Source organism: Protopterus annectens, chromosome 1.part0, assembly GCF_019279795.1.
Source record: "Protopterus annectens isolate FY-2018-M chromosome 1.part0, PAN1.0, whole genome shotgun sequence".
NCBI classification, from domain to species: Eukaryota; Metazoa; Chordata; order Ceratodontiformes; family Protopteridae; genus Protopterus; species Protopterus annectens.
The window spans coordinates 1,825,357,182-1,825,380,195 of NC_056725.1; positions in this window are offsets into that span (position 1 = coordinate 1,825,357,182).

The following is a 23,014-nucleotide window of genomic DNA, read 5'->3' on the forward strand; positions in this document are numbered from 1 at the left end:
GTATATACATAAAGATGGATATACTATCTATGGGAGAGAAAGAGATAGAGAGAGAGACAGTGACAGACATATATGTATACATATATGTAAGTATGTATATACATATCTTTATATAACAGGTCATTTTGAGCAAGGAGCAACAGAATTGCACTCTGTTTAAGTGTATGAGCATGCCCAGTGGGATTCTCACTACTTCTAAACTGACTCCAGCCCACACCTACTTGTACTCCAGTCTGGGATTTTGTGGGTTACAGACAATGACATCTGTCCCTGTTTCTCTAGTACTGTACTTCACTCAAATTGTCCACGGCATTCTTCAGCTGTCTGATATAATTGATATGTGACAGAGGTTAATAATGTTGCACCACACACAGACTGACAGTCTGTAAAAAAACAACATTATAATACCTCACATCCAAAACCATCAACACCATCACACATACTAACTTCCCTAGTCCACTGTGCCACACAAGTTGCCTGACAGAGAGACATCATTCATCGCACAATCAACAGCATAAATAAGTATGTTGTTATTCCTGCATTAAGTGAGACATATTATGTATGATCATTTTCTATGTTACTACCCTGATACTGCCTGAGCTGTTGATATACCATTGAGGAGTTGCTGTTAAACTAGTTATATGGGAACACTACTGTGTTGGGGGTGGGGGAACAACATTGCATGTTCTGCTGGGATACATATCAAGACACCTCACTGTCTAACATCTCCCTTGACTGCTGTACTGTATATTCCATGCATGAGACCTAGTGAATATTAAAGGACACATGCCAGTGGAATGGGTATCTCTAGTCCCATGTGGATGTTACTTCTGTTCAAATAGTCCACTATATTTACTTGCATAAATGTAGCAGATCCACACATACAATGTCATATCAAAATAATCCCTACTGTGAAGGTTACAGACTTATCTTGCAAATGTAGCAGTTGACAGAACTGTAGTTCAGGGCTGACTCTGTCTGATGCAAACAGTACACAGCCAATATATGGGTAGGTACAGGTTATATGGGTTACCTGGCATCAATTTTAGTATTGGTATGTGAGTAGGAGTAAGGTGTCAGTCCCTATGTCAATAGATTGATAGTGAATGTGCTATGCGTTGTCTCTTAACCAAAGCCAGGGCATACTGAGCATGCCTACATCAACCTATAGGGACATCAGCAGGGGGTTCCTCCTCCGAGTCCTCCTGGGACTGTGGCTGTGGTGATTTAGGCACTGGTGGGGGGGCTGTATAACCCTTTCCTTTGCTGATCCTGCTGCAGGATCAGATTGTGTAGCATAGCACTTATTGTGAATATATGTGCACATGTGGCTGGAGAGTACTGCAGGGCTCCACCAGATATATCTAGGAACCAGAACCATGACTTCAGAAGCCCAAACACATGCTCTGTGATGTTCCTAGTTTGTGAGTGTGCCTCATTATGGCATTCTTCTGTGGGTGTGTCTGCATTTCTGATGGGTGTCATCATCCACGGTACCAGGACATAGCCAGCCGTCCCAAGTAAATGGTTCTGTGGGATGTCTCCCCTAGCAAACATATGGTAAAGATGTGATGTCCTCCAGATATGGGAGTCATGATAACTGCCAGGGCTGCCAGCACACACACATTCAGGATAATCCCCTTGGCATTGTACACAACCTGGCAGTTGATGTTGTGGTAACCCTTGTGGTTAACGTAGACTCTACCCTGCTCACCAGTTGGTGCCTTGATGTGTACATGAGTGCAATCTATATCCCCCAGTACTTCAGGGTAGTGTGCTACACAGTAGAACTGTTGCATATTGCTGGCCCTTGCCTCAGGGGAGAGGGGAAAAGATATGTGCTCACCAGCATGTGGAAGCATATTATCCAGGAAATGGTGGAGTATCCAGGATGCAGAAGCCTGTGACAGCCATCATGTCCCCATTTGGTCTTTGGAAAGTACCTGTAGCTAGTATCCTAAGGGCTGCACATACCTTTGTTTCCACTGGGATAGGTTCCCCCTCTGTTGGCTCTGCGTATGAGTTGGGGGTGCCAGAGCTCAGTGAGTTCTAGTAGTATGTCCCTGTTCACCCTGAAGTGTTCTACAATCTCCAGCACATGTAGCTCCTGGAAGTTTACCCTGGGCCTGAACACTCTTCTCCTTCTCAGCCTACGCCTATTGTCAGCAGCACCGGCAGCACTGACTTCAGCATCTAGCACATACAGATATAGCAGACCTGCAGCAGCCCTTAGTATTAACTCAGTTAAAATTCCCAAGTCTATACTCCAATGGTCCAGAGTATTGGGGGGAGAATCAGAATGTAGGGTGTATGCATACTTTATACAGGTCAGCTGTAGGTCCAGAATCTGTGATAGGCTAACTATGATGCTTTCTACCTGCCTACAATATAATTAATGTCATTTAATGGCCCTATTTTAGTGTGTGATGCAGTGTGCCTTGCAAATACGTTCACCTGAGCTTAATAGAGCCTAGAAGTGACAAGACACACCCCACCTGATGTCAGCCACATCCTCTGTAAACATAAATATAGTCTAAGAGCCTACACAAAGGGAATATGCAGACACGATTAGTCCTTTTTGCTATTCAATAAATCCACCTCATTTGCATACATATACATGCTAGTAGTCTGGAAACTACACACTTCATAGCCCTATGACCTTAGCAATGGCAGCAGTGCACCATTGTATGGACCCAGCACAATGTTTTATAATGCATTTCTGTCAAATATTATAAAATCCTTTTTTTCTATATATTTTTTCTATTTTTCTATTAAGCATGTTTGCACACTGCTGTGTGTAGCACAAACATGCTGAGATTATTAAAAGACAATTATTAATTTAACTTATTCCCTTCCACTTTCTAATATCCACAATAATAGTTTTGCTCATATGTGTATGTAGTATAACATTTTCAGGGGATTTATGTCTACATTTCTACAGTTTTATATCCACGTTTGTCTGTCTAGACTCCTTGAAATTCTGCGTACATTACAGACACTGACAGAGTCTGAGCAGAAGCCTTTCTGCTTGTTGGATTGCTCAACCTGCCTCATTTGCATGACACCAATTTGCCTGCCACAGAATTGAAAAAAAAAATGTGTAGGCTTTATTGAATTCCCACCATAGTTATACATTTGCCCTAAATACAATACAAATGTGTGTTCCAAACAGGCATCTTAATAAAGAGTAGAGAGAATGCCTAGACTTCCTAACATTGCATCGCTAATGAAAGAGCACAAGAAAGAGCAGATCAGCTGCAGTAAATAAACAAGATGGTGAAAAGTTTAAAGTGTATCGGCCATTTCTGGAGGCACCTTTGTTATGTAATTATTTACATTTCCTGTTACACTTATGGTATAATTGCAGGCCGTTTTGCAAAAAAATACTATAATGTGTTGTTTGATTGTTTAGTTTCACTGTTTACTCAGTTCTTCTCTGTAACCATATCCACAAAATAATATCATTGTAATTATTAGGCAGTGATTTACATTCAACCGCAAACGTTATGTGTAAGCAAAATCAGCTTGCCTCTTTAGAGGAAGAGCTACTTACTTAAATTGTGGTTTCAGTACTACCTAATTACATGTTAATTTTCAATGTGAGGTGTTCCATATGTATGACATGGGGGGGTGGATAATGGTGGTGTACATTTTTAAGGGCGCATGTACATGTATATTCTTCTCTGAGATGCTCCTTGAGTTGGATTATCTTTGATATTTTTTCACCCTATTGAAGTGTATTTCATGCAGCAGGCACAACTTCTGAGAAAACGTATCCCTCGTTTGAAGGAATGAGGACTAGTCTTAGGAAAAATATGCATTTGGATTTATGGCTATAAGAGAACAGAACAGGAATATAAAAGACAGTGTCATTCAATGTGATGGGCAGTGGTCATAGTATAATAATTTATAAGTTAAACAGTTCAACAAATGGGTGGTCCATAATGTTAACTTGTAAGCAAGTTCTTCATGTTAAAGGATATGCAACAATGCTCTCTGTTATTTAATAAGTGAAACCTACAATTTTGTTAATGGTGACTTACAAAGTTCTACTGTTACAAAATGAGTTCAGTGATATGACTGCCAGGCAATATTCTCACCTTGCCTTAATGATTTTGATAGTTCTTCTGGCCTCTGTTGTTAGGAAGTTAATGAACCACTAAGAGAACCTTAATTGCTTTAGAACCTGACGAGCTATGCATTCAATATGAGGGGTCAATAAGAGATACTAGTCAAATGGTATTCCAGAGTACTTTGGCTGAATGAATAAGGAAAACAATGTACTTTTTTGATGTCTTATTTAATAGACCATTACTGTGTGATACTGAAAACCATCACTGTTGTTTTATAGCAGGTCATGAGTAATATTTTCCGCTAACCTTCTGTTCTTTATCATCCAAGGTCATTCTGCAGAGACTCTTGCAACTCTATTCTATGTTTCTGATCTGAGAAGTATAATAGCATCTCCATATAGAGAGCAGAAAAGTGAAGCTAAAGATATAATATGTTATTTAGGAACAATAAAAAAACATGGTGGTCCCAATATACACTGTTACACTTCACCAGCTCAGAATATGCTGACCTCAGAAGACATGGTGTTATTAATGCATTACAAGGTTGAATCTTAAAAGTATGAAGAAAATGACCTGAAGACCCCATCCGTGAAGTCAAGCTTTGACAGGGTACCCAATAAAATGTCGTGGTCTACCATGCTGCATGTCCTGCAGAGACAGATGAAGATTCTCCCGTTGTCTGTTTCTTTTCCATTGTCTCATACTATAGCCTGGCTTAAACCAAGGCTGGTTGTTAGCAAAGGTCACATATTTGCCAACATAGCCTAGGCGATAGATGTTTACTCATTTTTCTATTATGTTTGGTAAGAAACAGATGTTGAGTTTAAGATCTAATGGTGTTTCTGATGGACTTACTTTAAGAAGAGGAATCGTCATTCAGCCATGTTGAATGACACCTGTAGTTATTTTCAGCTTATGGATATATGTAAGGGGTGTGCAATACAAGGCTTTGACACTTAAAGAATTTTGGGTGTAGTATTTGTTAGACAGAAATTTTTGAGGTATCCACTTGTATGAAGTAGCATATGAACCCTCTTGCTTATACTTGGCCAATGTCTGTGAAAGCCATTGTTAGACAGGAACAGAGTTTACATGTATATCAGTTTCCTGTACTATGATCAAGTGCTGTAACAAACAGGTGAGATAAAGGAAACTGTGATGACATCACAAAACTGCTTTTCAGATTTATAATGAGCTGCAGAGCTGTATTTGTACTATATAGCATCATTTGCATGCAGCCAGCATCTTGCCTGCCCCATCCCAGATTGGAAAGAAAAGGAATAATACTGAGAGAGGGAAGTTTTAACATCACAGGAGTATAGTAAGCTAGTACAATAATGACTGTGGGGGGAGCAAGAAATTAACATTGTAAAATTCTTAGGCTGTCACGGCATAGCCACCTGTCCATAAGTAGACTGGCAGGATGTGGGGTCTGTCAGTAAATGAGCTGAGGATTGAACATACTATCATGGCCATTACACTTTAAGTTAGTAAGGATTGTTTTGCTGGGAGATAGGCTCGGCAGTGGCAAAGAAGACAATGATTAATCAGAAGTGATACTGAAGCTAAAAGAGACTGCATTGTTCAAAGCCTAGCCAGGAGACTATAGGGTTTGAAGGACTCTGCTACTGCTCAAAGGAGAAAGCATTGCGATGTAAATTGGAAATGCAGAATGAAGAAAAAAATCTGTAAGATGTTAAACATGAATTTGTGCCTTATTTGAAAGGGAGTGAATTTGTTAACAGGACTTCCCCATGCTTATCAGCTCACACAGCAGAACTACACATACTGACTTAACAAAGGCAATAGTTGGAAATGTGGACACAGTTACCATTTTTCAGCATCCTCTATAAGATATTTTCACTGCTTCAAGAATTTACTGATATGAGTATTATCCTTCAGTCATGTTCCTTTCCATGACCATATTACATAACAATTTCATAACCATATTACATAACCTTTCCATAACCATACTGCATAACCATTTCATAGCCATACTGCATAACCTTTCCATAACCATACTGCATAACCTTTCCATAACCATACTACATAACCTTTTCATAACCATACTGCATAACCATTTCATAACCATACTGCATAACCTTTCCATAACCATACTACATAACCTTTCCATAACCATACTGCATAACCATTAAATAACCTTACTACATAACCTTTCCATAACCATACTGCATAACCATTTCATAGCCATACTGCATAACCTTTCCATAACCATACTGCATAACCTTTCCATAACCATACTACATAACCTTTCCATAACCATACTGCATAACCATTAAATAACCTTACTACATAACCTTTCCATAACCATACTGCATAACCTTTCCATAACCATATTACATAACAATTTCATAAACATACTACATAACCTTTCCATAACCATACTGCATAACCATTCCATAACTATACTGCATAACCTTTCCATAACCATACTGCATAACCTTTCCATAACCATACTGCATAACCATTCCATAACCATACTACATAACCTTTCCATAACCCTACTGCATAACATTTCCATAACCATACTGCATAACCATTTCATAACCATACTGCATAACCTTTCCATAACCATACTGCATAACCTTACCATAACCATACTGCATAACCTTTTTATAACCATACTACATAACCTTTCCATAACCATACTGCATAACCTTTTCATAACCATACTGCATAATCATTTCATAACCATACTACATAACTGTTTCATAACCATACTGCATTACCTTTTCATAACCATACTGCATAACCATTTCATAACCATACTACATAACTGTTTCATAACCATACTGCATAACCATTTCATAGCCAACTACATAACTGTTTCATAACCATACTGCATTACCTTTTCATAACCATACTGCATAACCTTTCATAACCACACTGCATAATCTTTTCATAACCATACTGCATAACCATTTCATAACCATACTGCATAACCTTTCCATAACCATACTGCATAACCATTTCACAACCATACTGCATAGCCTTTTCATAACCATACTGCATAACCTTCCATAACCACACTGCTAACCTTTTCATAACCATACTGCATAACCATTTCATAAATATACTGCATAACCTTTTCATAACCATACTACATGACTGTTTCATAACCACATTGCATAACCTTTTTTATAGCCACACTGCGTAATCTTTTCAGAACCATACTACATAACTGTTTCATAACCATACTGCATTACCTTTTCATAACCATACTGCATAACCTTTCCATAACCATACTGCATAACCATTTCATAACCATACTGCATAACCTTTTCATAACCATACTGCATAACCATTTCATAACCATACTGCATAACCTTTTCATAACCATACTGCATAACCTTTTCATAACCATACTGCATAACCTTTTCATAACCACACTGCATAACCTTTTCATAACCATACTGCATAACCATTTCATAACCATACTGCATAACCATTTCATAACCATACTACATAACCATTTCATAACCATACTGCATAACCTTTCCATAACCATACTGCATAACCATTTCATAACCATACTGCATAACCTTTTCATAACCACACTGCATAACCTTTTCATAACCATACTGCATAACCATTTCATAACCATACTGCATAACCATTTCATAATCATACTACATAACTGTTTCATAACCATACTGCATAACCTTTCCATAACCATACAGCATAACCTTTTCATAACCATACTGCATAACCTTTTCATAACCATACTGCATTACCATTTCATAACCATACTGCATAACCATTTCATAACCATTTCATAACCATACTGCATAACCTTTTCATAACCATACTACATAACTATTTCATAACCATACTGCATAACTTTTCATAACCACACTGCATAACCTTTTCATAACCATACTGCATAACCATTTCATAACCATACTGCATAATCTTTCCATAACCATACTGCATAACCATTTCATAACCATACTGCATAACCATTTCATAACCATACTACATAACTGTTTCATAACCATACTGCATAACCTTTCCATAACCATACTGCATAATCTTTTCATAACCATACTGCATAACCATTTCATAACCATACTACATAACTGTTTCATAACCATACTGCATAACCTTTCCATAACCATACTGCATAACTGTTTCATAACCATACTGCATAACCTTTTCATAACCATACTGCATAACCATTTCATAACCATACTGTATAACCTTTTCATAACCATACTGCATAACCATTTCATAACCATACTACATAACTGTTTCATAACCATACTGCATAATCTTTTCATAACCATACTGCAAAACCATTTCATAACCATACTGCATAACCTTTTCATAGCCATACTGCATAACCTTTTCATAACCATACTGCATAACCATTTCATAACCATACTGCATATCCATTTCATAACCATACTGCATAGCCATTTCATAACCATACTGCATATCCATTTCATAACCATACTGCATAACCATTTCATAACCATACTGCATAACCTTTTCATAACCATACTGCATATCCATTTCATAACCATACTGCATAGCCATTTCATAACCATGCTACATAACTGTTTCATAAACATGCTGCATAACCTTTTCATAGCCATACTGCATAACCATTTCATAACCATACTACATAACTGTTTCATAAGCATATTGCATAACCTTTTCATAACCATACTGCATAACTGTTTCATAACCATACTGTATAACCATACTGCATAACTGTTTCATAACCATACTGCATAACCATTTCATAACCATACTACATAACCATTTCATAACCATACTACATAACCATTTCATAACCATACTACATAACTGTTTCATAACCATACTGCATAACCTTTTCATGACCATACTGCATAACCATCTCATAACCTTATGACATAACTGTTTCGTAACCATATTGCATAACATTTCCATAACCATACTGCATAACTGTTTCATAACCATACTGCATAACCATTTCATAACCATACTGAATAACCATACTGCATGACTGTTTCATAACCACACTGCATAACCTTTTTATAGCCACACTGCCTAATCTTTTCAGAACCATACTACTTAACTGTTTTATAAATATACTACATAACCTTTCCATAACCATACTGCATAACCTTTTCATAACCATACTGCATAACTGTTTTATAACCATACTGCATAACTGTTTCATAACCATACTGCATAACATTTTCATAACCATACTACATAACTGTTTCATAACTATACTACATCACCTTTCCATAACCATACTGCATAACCTTTTCATAACTATACTGCATAACTGTTTCATAACCATACTGCATAACTGTTTGATAACCATACTGCATAACCTTTTCATAACCATACTGCATAACTGTTTCATAACCATTCTGCATAACTGTTTGATAACCATACTGCATAACCTTTTCATAACCATACTACATAACTGTTTCATAACTATACTACACAACTTTTCCATAACCATACTGCATAACCTTTTCATAACCATACTGCATAACTGTTTCATAACCATACTGCATAACTGTTTCATAACCATACTGCATAACCATTTCATAACCATACTACATAACTGTTTCATAACCATACTGCATATCCATTTCATAACCATACTGCATAGCCATTTTATAACCATGTTACATAACTGTTTCATAAACATACTGCATAACCTTTTCATAACCATACTGCATAACCATTTCATAACCATACTGCATAACCATTTCATAACCATACTACATAACTGTTTCATAACCATACTGCATAACCATTTCATAACCATACTGCATAACCATTTCATAACCATACTACATAACTGTTTCATAAACATACTGCATAACCTTTTCATAACCATACTGCATAACCATTTCATAACCATACTACATAACTGTTTCATAACCATACTACATAACCTTTTCATAACCATACTGCATAACCATTTCATAACCATACTACATAACCATTTCATAAACATGCTGCATAACCTTTTCATAATCATACTGCATAACCATTTCATAACCATACTACACAACTGTTTCATAAGCATATTGCATAACCTTTTCATAACCATACTTCATAACTGTTTCATAACCATGCTGCATAACCATTTCATAACCATACTGCATAACCATTTCATAACCATATGACATAACTGTTTTATAACAATATTGCATAACCTTTTCATAACCATACTGCATAACTGTTTCATAACCATACTGCATAACCATTTCATAACCATACTGCATAACCTTTTCATAACCATACTACATGACTGTTTCATAACCACCCTGCATAACCTTTTTATAGCCACACTGCCTAATCTTTTCAGAACCATACTACATAACTGTTTTATACATATACTACATAACCTTTCCATAACCATACTGCATAACCTTTTCATAACCATACTGCATAACTGTTTTATAACCATACTGCATATCTGTTTCATAACCATACTGCATAACTGTTTCATAACCATACTGCATAACTGTTTCATAACTATACTACATAACCTTTCTATAACCATACTGCATAACCTTTTCATAACCATACTGCGTAAATGTTTCATAACCATACTGCATAACTGTTTGATAACCATACTGCATGACCTTTTCATAACCATACTGCATATCTGTTTCATAACCATACTGCATAACTGTTTCATAACCATACTGCATAACCTTTTCATAACCATACTACATAACTGTTTCATAACTATACTACATAACCTTTCCATACCCATACTGCATAACCTTTTCATAACTATACTGCATAACTGTTTCATAACCATACTGCATAACCTTTTCATAACCATACTGCATAACTGTTTCATAACCATACTGCATAACCTTTTCATAACCATACTACATAACTGTTTCATAACCATACTACATAACCTTTTCATAACCATACTGCATAACCATACTACATAACTGTTTCATAACTATACTACATAACCTTTCCATAACCATACTGCATAACCTTTTCATAATCACACTGCAACACTGATTCATAAGTAGCTACTAGGCTTGCAGTCCAGTGAACCACTGAGGTGTGAGACTAAATTTCCAGTTGCTCCTAAGCACTTTCTGGTTAAGTGACATTTTAGGGCCACACAACAGGCAAAGAAAAGCTGAAGGAATCAAACTCTATACTATAAGAAGTGCAGCTCACAGCCTTAATCCTCCATGCCAACTGCCAGATTCACTTTAAGAAATGAACTCCAGAAATGACTTTGTGTATCTGACACAGAAATGTTTTTTTTTTTCTTTCAGATGCAAACATTTTGGTATGGATGGAAAATATTTTAATTCTTTGTAATGTCTTATTCTCTGTTACTTTCCAGCTCTTGGGCAACATTAGTCACAAGTATGTACAAGCATGCAAAATGGAAATAATAACTGCAACCATATGGGCAATTTGATCCTATCAAGAACACATTCATCTAATTCTACAGAGGGCTAATTTAAAGGAATAAGTGTTGCAAAGAATTGGAAATAATTGTTTGGCTATACATAACTCCTAATGTGGTTTTATATTCTTAATGTCAATGGAGAAGTTAGGTTTCCAAATGCAACAAATACACTGTAAAAAAACATCAAAAAGGGAATTATCCAAATCCAGACATTTAAGTAATTGAAAATTAGTCAAGTTTGAATTTAATTTTGCTAATTTTTCACAAATGTGACTGATAACATTTGTGATACTGTTTAAGGGGAGTATTGTATTTTGATATTCAATGTTCTATTTTATTTCTTACCACTGGATTGCAAAAGATGAATAATCTGATTGGACAAGAGCCAACTAATGTTGTATGTCTAAATAACAATAACTAAGAAGACCACCACTTAGAAACAATCTAAAACAAATCAATTCACAGAATACTAAACCATCTTTCCAAAAATGCACCACACAATGCCCTTTGGTACCACATATCTAATCTCACACACAAATAAACCAGCTCACTGCATCACTGCATTATGTGTTAGCAATATGTGCCCATATACACCTTTAACCAATGCCCTGAACTGTTTACCATGTAACAAATTAGAAATGGACACTATAGTACTTTCCTTTCTACATATATATCTGTCAGCCAATAAGTTCTATCTAAAAATAATAGTGACTCTCACAATCCACGCAATTCATTCATTGTGACTCTCAAACTACATGTAATTGATTCATAAAACTGTAAAACAAAGCAACATTTCAGATTCTTCCAACCACTCTTTCACACTAAGTAAGTTTTATTTAAAGCACTGCAGCTTCCCTTAACCCATCTGCTTAATTCTGAGATAATATTTTGGCTCTGGTTCTCATTATATTGCCACACTATGCTCAACATCTACAGTTGCCATGTTACTGGTCAAATATGATCACCATTTGGTGACACACACTATGAGGGTAAAACCTGACTTACCACAAAATGCTTCTTTCTTAAGAGAACACATTAAGGCAAGCCTAATCCAGCTACTAGATGGCGTGATGAATATTTAAGCGCCTCCTCACACTGATGACCCACATCTCTCACTCTGCAACATTTGTGAATTATTTATATGCCCACCTCAAAACATGTAAGAAGGCTTTAGTTCCCGTAAGATATAAAGGCAATGTCAAATTCAGGATTGAACCCCTAAGTTGGAACTATTATATACAATAAGAAGACAAAAGGTATGAGGAAAAAACATATACCCATAAAAATAAATGTAATACCCCATCATGCAGAACTGACTTGAAAAATGGCAGGAAAGAGCTCAAAAATAAAATGAAGTCTTCCAAAAATAAGTATAAAGTGATAATTCACAAACCAGCTTCCACACAATAAAAATACCGAGAACCAAGAGAAAACAATTGTAATTCAGAGGCACAGTCCCAAATACATCACTTGGTAGCAGATAACCAACAAATATAATAAAAATTATTAAACAAAAACATCAAAGGTTTAGCACCTTCATCCTGTAGATGTATAATAACGGACTTCAGCAGAACAGGAAATCCAGGAATGACCTGAACTTATATAAATACTTACACAACTTTAAAGGGATAGCGTCCCACTCAACATTCATCAAAAATAATACTAGCTAAAAACATTCCAAGACACAAGATATCAGTTCTTAGCATATGAAAAACAATACACAGAGAGTATAACAAATTAATACATAGGTAATATTGAAACAAATCAACCTTTGATGAAAGCAAATACATTACATATAAATAAATTAATAAATGCTCAAATACATAAATACACATCTCTTATTTAAACATATGTAAAAAAACTTCCTTAAAAATGTGATTTGGTTTTAGTAGGTTAAGCCAAATAGGTTTCAAGGGTTGATTTTTAAAATAAATAAACCTTTGATGAAAGCACATATACAGTATTGCATTTAAATAAATTAATAAATGCTCAAATACATAAAACATAGCTCTTATTTATACATATGTAAAAATACTTCCTTAAGAACTTGATTAGGTATACTAAATATATAAAAAATGCGTATGAATGTTTAGTGAACAAATAAACAGATAACATTTTGTAATTTGAATGCAAAATGTCATTTGTTTATTTGGGGATGGTGGCATTAAGCTTAAATTGACATATTAATTCTTTAGTGAGTCATCCAGGCAAGTCTATTAACATGGGAACACAAACACAGAATTATGCACGATATGTGAAGACCCTCCCCCTTCCCTGGTAAAACTTCAGTGGGATGTGGAGAGGGAAAGCCAACGGGAAGAGGTGATAATCGTATCTGATGCAGATGGTATTACTCTGTCCTTTATTGGTTTTAATATATTTAACTATAGTCATCTGACTATAGCATTAAATTCCTTCTCACTTTTTGAAAAAAGGGCTTTAAATTTATCCCACAATAATAACTTGTCATCTCTGAGTTTTTTAATGGATCTTAGGGACCTACACCAAGGCATCTTGTAACAGAATATACATAGCTGTTAAGAAGATTTACTTATAATTAGATGACTTTCTTTTAGAAGACAATTGCATTTTTTAAGAATCCTAAACCTGTGATCCCTACTATTTTTGTGATCTTGAAAGTACACAAAAAGTATTCAGCAGTCACCATTTAGACACAATGTTGCAGGCCAGGAGTCTAAAGCCTATCCTCCGGCAGTGTATATAGACTGACTTATAAAACCTGTTTTTCGCCAACACAACCATATGTTAAAGGGCTCTTGGGACTTCCTCGGTTGGTTGAAACAACATTTGTGACATAATGAATTGGGGTTTCTAACAAGTGATGATATAGACCTCTTTACTTGTATAAACAGGTAAGAAGGTCTATGTTTTTCTATAATGGTCTTTTAACATGCAACCTCCTAAAGGAGCATGAAATTAATTTATGGATATTACTTTTATGGAGCTGGGCAATAATTTCATTTTTTTAAGGTAAAACTTTCAAACAAATTAAGAGTATGGCAGTGGGTGTAGTTTGTGCCCTAATTTATGCAAACATGGTTTTATATGGTTGGGAACTGGCAAATGTTCTCAATTCAGAATACTTTATATATATATATATATATATATATATATATATATATATATATATACATATACACATATATACTGCAAGTTATATGTGAGATACCTGGATGACATCTTTATTTTATAAGATGATCCAGATCTATATGCCCAAGACTTTATAGATTACTTGAACAGTACAAGTCATTTCTTGAAATTCACTCACAGTTTTAATAAAAGCCATGTCAATTTTTTGTACACACGCATATTACACATTACGATGTTGTCTTCTCTTTTAATATTGACCATAAGCTTACATTCAAAAATGCTTTCTTACATTTTTCTAGCTCACAACCTTTAAATCAAAACAAGAAGTTAGTCTGAGGTCAGTGTATTAGATCAGCTAGGATAACATAACTAAGGAAGGCTTGGTGGTTAAAATGAATAAGTTAGTCTGGCAGTTGGCTTAGAGTTTTAAGAAGCTATTAATAAGCCATTTCCTGTAGTCCAGAGGTACAAGGTTTGATGCCCTGAGCCTCCATTGCTTAACTGTGTTACTCTAACAAGACTTCACTCCTTGGCTGAGTCTGAAAATGGCCCATGGATGTCAGTACTCTACTCTGGTAAACAAGCACAAATAAATTAGAATAGCTGCCTAAAATAAACTGTAGGGGTCAGAGCACATTTGGGTTGGGGTCTGGCATAATGGTTAAGTTGTTCACCTCATAAACAAGATGGAGAGTCTTTGAGTCTCACCAAGGGAATTTGTCTAGGCTTAAAATGGCCAACAAGGGCAATTAGCCTAGTACTTAGCTATGAACCTATGATATGTTCCTTGACAAGTGTTACCCAAAACATCTAGTAAGCAATGTTAGTACTGAAGTAATCAGTCAATTTGGTATTAAGTATAAGCCCCTGTTAGGTGTAGGCCTTTATGAGAACAGTAACTGGCTTTACTATAATGAAATTGCTGACAAAACGTGTGCACACATTTGTGGAGCAATACAACATACCTGTCAATAGTACCTCATTATGAGTGACGTTCCTCATTTTGGATCTTACAAAAACCATGTTCCTCGAAGTTCCACATTGAAAAAATCTGTCACACATTCAGACTTAGACATTTTTTAACTGAAATCTATGGCAAATAGTGTAGAATCATATTAATTCATCAAAAGAAACTTTTATAAGTATAAAGTAGCACATTTTAACCATCCTGTGAGCTTCCTAGTTGAAGTTGATACTAAGCTGTAAGTAGGTGTTCCACATTTTACCTATTTGTTCCATATTATGAGAAGCAGTGTTCCTCATTTTAGAGATGGAAGGTTGAGAGCTATGCAATACAATGGAAGTTCAGTACATATGAAAAGTATTAATAAAAACAATTGGAATATATTTAAAACCATCACCTCTATCTATAACATATTAGGGAGGAATCCTAATTTTGTTTATAAGACAGTCAGGATTGTTAAATGGCTATTAGAAAACAATCAAATGAAAAATACTAGTAAGGAAGCCAGACTAGGTACCACCAAGTGTGGATGGTGTAAACAATGTTCTTACATTTTAGAGGGTGAAACTGTAAGTTTGGACAACAGCTTTGGTTCTACTCTGAAACTGCAAGGTGGCAGTTGTTCCACCACAGGGGTAGTCTTTGTTGTTAAATGTGTAGGGTGCCCAACATTCTGTATAGGCAAAACAAAATGTCCCCCTCTCAGGAAAAGGGGTCTATATCAGCATTTCAAAAACATAATAGGTCGAATCACTAAATGTCGAACTGAAATGATCAACCTATTACATTATCGAATGCCAATAAAAAAATAACCCCCTCCAAAAAAAAATACTAAAGGGTGTAGGCAGGGGGGCAAGCCCCCTGCACCCCCCACAGCCCCTGCTACTTAAATATACAAACTCCGAGACTGCACTACATTGAGGTAAATGGAAATCTCCCCTTATGGAGATTTCCGTTTACCCATTTTATGTTCTGCCCTTTCGGCATTCTCGATGCGACAATATTAAATTCGATATTGTCAGCATTTGAGATGCTGATATAGACCCCAGGAAAAGGATATATGAGCACTGCTATAACATAAACTTGTAGTTTATTGGCCATTTAGGCAGTTTTTCCATCTCTTTCAACTTTCTGGTTTAAAAGCCTGTGTTTGCGCTTGTTTCTCACATTTCCTGTAATTAGTCTAGTCCAGATACAGATTTGCTGTATCCAGGACTGTTTGTAAGCTTCTGAGCCCCCCAAGCCTTTCTGTGTTGGAGGGAAGTTATCCCACTCCACAAAGGGGGAGCCACCACTGATCCTTGGAAATATCATCCTATTAGCCTGACGAGCCTGGTCTGCAAGGCCATGGAATGTATCGTCATGGAACTCATAAACAAAGACATTCGTAACCGCCAAACTCTGGACCCCACCCAATTTGGGTTTGTGAAAGGCAGATCATGCCTTCTGAACCTGATTGACTTCTTTGAGGCAGTCACCAAAGACACAGACGAGGGTAAGGTGGCTCACAGAGCCTATCTTGACCTCCCCAAGGCTTTCAACACCATCCTCCATTCTGGAATTGTCACTAAACTCACTAAACTAGGTATAAATCCCTATGTCACAAAATGGGTTGCCAAATGGCTCACTGACAGAACCCACACTGTAAAAGTTGAAGACTCCAAATCTGACTTCAAACCAGTAACAAGTGGAGTACCACAGGGTTCAGTCCTGGGACCTCTCCTGTTTGGTATCTACTTCTCTGAAGTACAGGCTAACACCGAAGGCCTATGGCTAATGAAATTTGCAGATGACTGCAAACTAAGAGCCATAGTCAAGTCCCCAAATTATGTAGACATCCTACAGAAGGGCCTCACTGAGACAGATGCCTGGTGTCAGAGGCATGGCTTCAAGCTCAGTGCCAAAAAGTGCATTGTCATCCCCTTTGGTAAAAACTCTGTACCCATGAACAACCACATAAACGGCAGTCTACTTAACACTGAATGTGTGATAAGAGACCTTGGGACCCAGGTGGACAGTAGTCTCTCCCTTGATAATCACATCTGCATAGTAGTCAGGAAATCCTTCTATGTGGCACACCTCATCACAAAAGGGTTCTCATCCAGGAAAAAAGAGGTAATTAATAAAGAAACAAACACGGCCGGACTTGCACAAACACCGGTTTTTAATACTTATTTAAATGCTCAAAATAAAAATACGTTTTTCGTCCCACTTAAATGCAGGACTTCTTCAGAAACCAAACAAGTTTGAAAATTCAAAGACTGGTTTTTATACAAGCTATTAAAAAGCGCGCCAAATTCATTAAAAAATTCCATTACTTTTAAAGGCACATACAACCAACAATGAGAGACTTAAAACAAACCGTTTTGGAAACAACTTTACAAATCCCTTTTGCATCTAAAATGTATGAAATGAAAACCCCTTCTTTATCTACTTGTGATGATAAAATTAAACAATAGCATAAATAAAAATATAAACATACATGATTTGTTAAAAGACATATGAGAAAACATTTATAAAATGTATATATATATATATATATATATATATATATATATATATATATATATATATATATATAAAAAATTTGTACATAAAAATATACATATAAAAACAAATTATATATGACATTATATGTTATAATTATAACATTTATCATTCAGGCCTGGGTTTGCAAAAGCATTTAACCTAATCTGCCACATTAACTCCATTTTCTCATTAGCATTCTTCAAGAAAAATCTTGATGAGTGGATGGGAAATAGGAGATACACCCCGGGGACCACTTATGTGGCACTGCTCAACAGGGGCACAGGAAATTAACTTTCCTGGGTGGTGTAAGCCAGGGAACCTTGTTGGCTAGGCTTACTTAGGCCCTTGGGCTGATAGGCTAGTACCTACCTATGAACCTAGAATAAAAATAATGTATTAGCTAAGTACTCTAAAGTTTATCCATGTTTAAAAAAATCTTATTTGCTACAATAGAAAGAATTTCTTTGAATCCATGAGGGGGGGGAGGGTTGGAGACAAAATTACAGTTAATATTGCAGTTTAAGCTTAATGCCCTCCCCCAGGAATAAATGACAACATTTCTATTTTATCAGTGCTTAAGTTACTCACAACCAAATTAAAAAAAATGTTATATATTTATCTATTAGTTCACTCAACATTCATACACATTTTTTAAATATTTAGTGAAACCAATCAAATTTTTATAGAAGTTTGTTTGGATATGCATAAATGGGAGTTGTGTATTTATGTATCTGAGTATTTGTTAATTTATTTAAATGTAGTATATTTATTTTCATCAAAGGTTGGTCTGTTTTAATATTACCTAGCTTTTAACTTGTCATACTCTGTGTTCTGTTTTTATATCAGAACTGATATTTAGTGACTTCTAAAGTGTTTTAGGTAGTACTATTTTTCTAGTGCACTTAGTGGGAGGCTATCCCTTTACATTTTTCTATTGCACTTAGTGTGAAGCTATCCCTTTAAATTTTTGTATGTAATTTCAGTGACATTAAGGAAGTAATATAAGCTCAGGTAATGTCTGAATTTCCTGTTCTAATGAAGTCCTTCATGAAACCACTAAATCTCTGATTTTTTGTTTAATAAATTGTATTACATTTGTTGGTTAACTGTTGCAGAGTGATCTATTTGGGACTTTGCCTCTGAATCACACTTGTTTTCTTTTGGTTCTAAGTATGAATTGTGAATTGTTGTCTCTGCTAGGGGCCAACCACAATGTGTTCTTCAGCTGTGTCAGAAATCTTAGAGGTAATGTCCAGCACTGCTCTGATTGTATACAGAATAACAGCACTTACTTGTCCCCTGAGAACATAGCCAACATATTAGCAGACAAATTCAGCTCTAACTTTACTCCCCTATCTCCCACTAACTTCCCTCAACTTATTAACACACCCACATCACCCTTCTGATCACCTCCAAGCAGATTCTAAATGCTCTCTTCAAAAACAAAAAGACTTGCTCCCACGGTCCTGATAATGTGCCAGGTTGCATTCTTGTCAGCACCAGGCACTGTCCGGTAGACTTGCCACTAAGCCTACTCAACCTCAGCATTTTCACTGAATTTGGGCCAAAGAAATGGAGACTTGCATTAGCCAGACCTCTCTGCAAGGAGATATCCACTACTGAGTCACAGAACTATAGACCAATAAGCCTCATCAGCTTTATCTGCAAAGCAATGGAATGCATCATTATGGACCTTATTAACTAGCACATAGGCAGTCTAAAAGCCATGCAGCCAAGTGGGTTTGGGTTTGTTAAAGTAGATCCTGCATCATGAACCTGGTGGGCTTCTACAGAGACATTTGGAAATTGCATATCCATGTTGTCCATACTTGTATTTGAATGAGCTACTGTAGGTCATGGATTGGGTTATACAGAGGCCTCCTTTGGTGGTGTCTGAGGTTTGGCACTAGACTAAGTTAGATTTTACTAAGATTTGATAGTAGTCCTGTTTTATGTGCAAACTAACTGCTATTTGCTTGTCTCCATGCAATGGCTTTGTTTTAGCTACACTAAGTAACTGGTTTCAGTTCTAAAAGCAGTTTTATACAAAATGTTTACTTTCTGGGCATTTGTGTCTGTACAGAGCCCTGCTAACCTCTTGATGTAATAATACCAAGAACAATTGCTTGTGAGTGTAATAGTACAACAAAACATCTTAAACAAACTACCTTGACAAGACAAGTTCAAGTATTAGGAACCTTTAGAATGATTTAAAGGCAAAATCAATCTATGAAGCAAAAATAAAGCAGTAGCACTCTAAACAATTAACTGAAGTGCAAAACAATAAAATAAATCTCTTATCTGTCAAGGATGGAACAAGATTAACTCAGGGCCCCCTTAGAGTGTGGTGAGAGCACCAAGCAGATGGAAGCTTGGGGAAAATGAGCAGGAGACAATTTGTAATTAATAAGGGAGATTTACTCAAGTGCAATACTAGTTTGCTGGTTGGGCACTTAGCATTATGGTTATATGGAAAACAATGAGTGGTAAAGTATTTAAATACGTTACACAACAGACAATAACAACTTTGGAAGCATAGCTCTCAACCTCTCAGTACAAGAAATCTGGACATATTCCAACATAATGGGGGAAAAAGGACCAAAAATATGGACAAATTTTAAATATTGCTTTTATAAACTTAGAAAGTTGCTAGAATAAAAGAGTTTGTGTTAGTATGCATTTTCCGTGGGTTATGAAGTCTGAAACTCAAATGACTGTCAGTATTTAGTGACTTCAATCTTCAGCGATTTGCTAGAAGATCACAAATTTTATGATGAACATACCAAAAACAGGAGCCAGAAATCTGGACATTCTGCAAAATCTGGAGAGTTGAAAGGTTTGTTTGGAAGTCAGATTACCGAAAAGGGCAGAAGCCAGAGACACAGCCCTTTAAAACTTCAACAAGAAAAAGGTATGAGGGTTGAGGAAAATTTCAAACTGGAGATTTAGCCCTATAATAAGAATTTCAGAATCATTTAGCTTAAAGTCTCAGTAGGGGTGGGACAGACTCAAAGAACAGAGGAAAAAACAGTAGCAAGGTAAACAGAAAGGCACTGTAATGCACCTTTAAGCAGGTTTCTACAGTTATAAAATGTACTGAAGCACAAATCCTGGAATAGAATTCACAATGCTGCTACTTCTGCAATCCTACCACAGACTAGAGCACCAGACTATGCAGAAATGCATCAGTAATGCTGTAAAAAATAAGTAAATGAGCTTAAGTCTGGTAGTAGATCACAGTGCTGCCACAGCTGTAAAAGAAGCTACATGACTGAGGCCGAAACTGGGTTCAAAGTACAAAAAAGCTACATTTACATATAATTCTACTTATGAAAAGACAAATGCAGTATAATGTATAAACAATACTAAAATGTTGCAGTAATACACTACTGAGTGTCAGGTAGATGGGGAGTAACTTCCCTTCAACAATAGCAAAATAATATTGTTAATTACACATTCTTTCTATGCCAGTCTTCCATGAAACTCATCTCTGTAGCTGTCGCTTTGCCCTTCCTCTCTATAGGGAATTATGCTATATCCTGTTTTACTCTTTGGCAAATTCCTTTTGCATAATAAACAAGCATGTGATGGCTGTGTTTGTTTTTATTTTACAATTTCATAATGTAGCACTTATGTCAATGAGACAATTTAGAGAAAATGTTTATGACTGACACATTTTCTGGAATGTGTAACAGGCCAAAGCTGCACAGTGATGCTTGTACTTTACTGTGAACATGAATACATGACTATAAAGTATATTGTGGTTTGTGGGTGGGTCATAACCCCTGTAGGGTAACAGATATATGAATCAGATTCCCAGTACCTAGGGCCACTACAGTGCAACTATGGACATGGATGCTGCTTAGTTTATACATGGAAATCAAAAACACAAAAGGATGCAAAAAACAGGATCCATGCTTTGCATACAAAAAAAAAAAAACAATCACCACACCAATAAATAATCCAAATATGATACTCAGAACAGCAACCATATTGCCTTTAGAGTGCAAATAAGGTGGAATATATTTTGCTCGTCTTCTGTGGTTGCAGTGCTGAGTATTGTGTTTGGATTATTTAGCTTATACATGTAAGCCAGTGGGTCTTTCGCACTGCAAACACTATCCTGGTATGTCAGTCATCTATGAGCAACTATTTTTACATTGGGCATTGTGGCTGTGCTCTGCTGCCAGTTCTTTCATGTCACATGATACCTGCAATATTTGTTGACATGTTTCTGATACCGTTTTCCTCAAAAGTGCAGCCTTTGAAGTGGCCATGGTTTTGGACGGTGTTGACTATAAAAGAGCCCCCTGTGGTGCATAAAGGAAAGTAAGATCATTCTGTGCTTCCTGCATAGAGACCACTAGGGCCACCTGCTAGGGAACTTTCATAAGGTTCCTCAGTACAATATAGATGATTAAGATTTTCCTCCTAGGGTGGTGAGTGATGCTATCAGTACAAGCCCATAATTAGTGACCTGAACTAGTGCCCCATGATCTTCTTCACCAATAAAAAGATGAAGATAAACAAAGACTTTGAAAAGTTGGCAATGTATTGTCAGCCAAATTACATACACAACTCACTTATCCTGTTGCATTAAAACATTGATAGTTATTTTATAATGTATAACCTCAGTTAGCAGGTATATATTCCTTAATTACAAGTTAAAATGTGTGACTTCCCAGTGTAGATTTATTCAAAAGTTGTGACTTTTAAGAACTGATAAAATAATATATGATGAATAACTTTATACCACCATTATATTTCTAACAATTACATTAAGCAGAATAACATGAAAAGTAAATGGTAATACTGCACCACATATGACATAATGTCATGAATATCATATACTTTCCCAAATAATAACCTGCCACATCACACCTAGTTCCACCATCGGTATTACCTAGT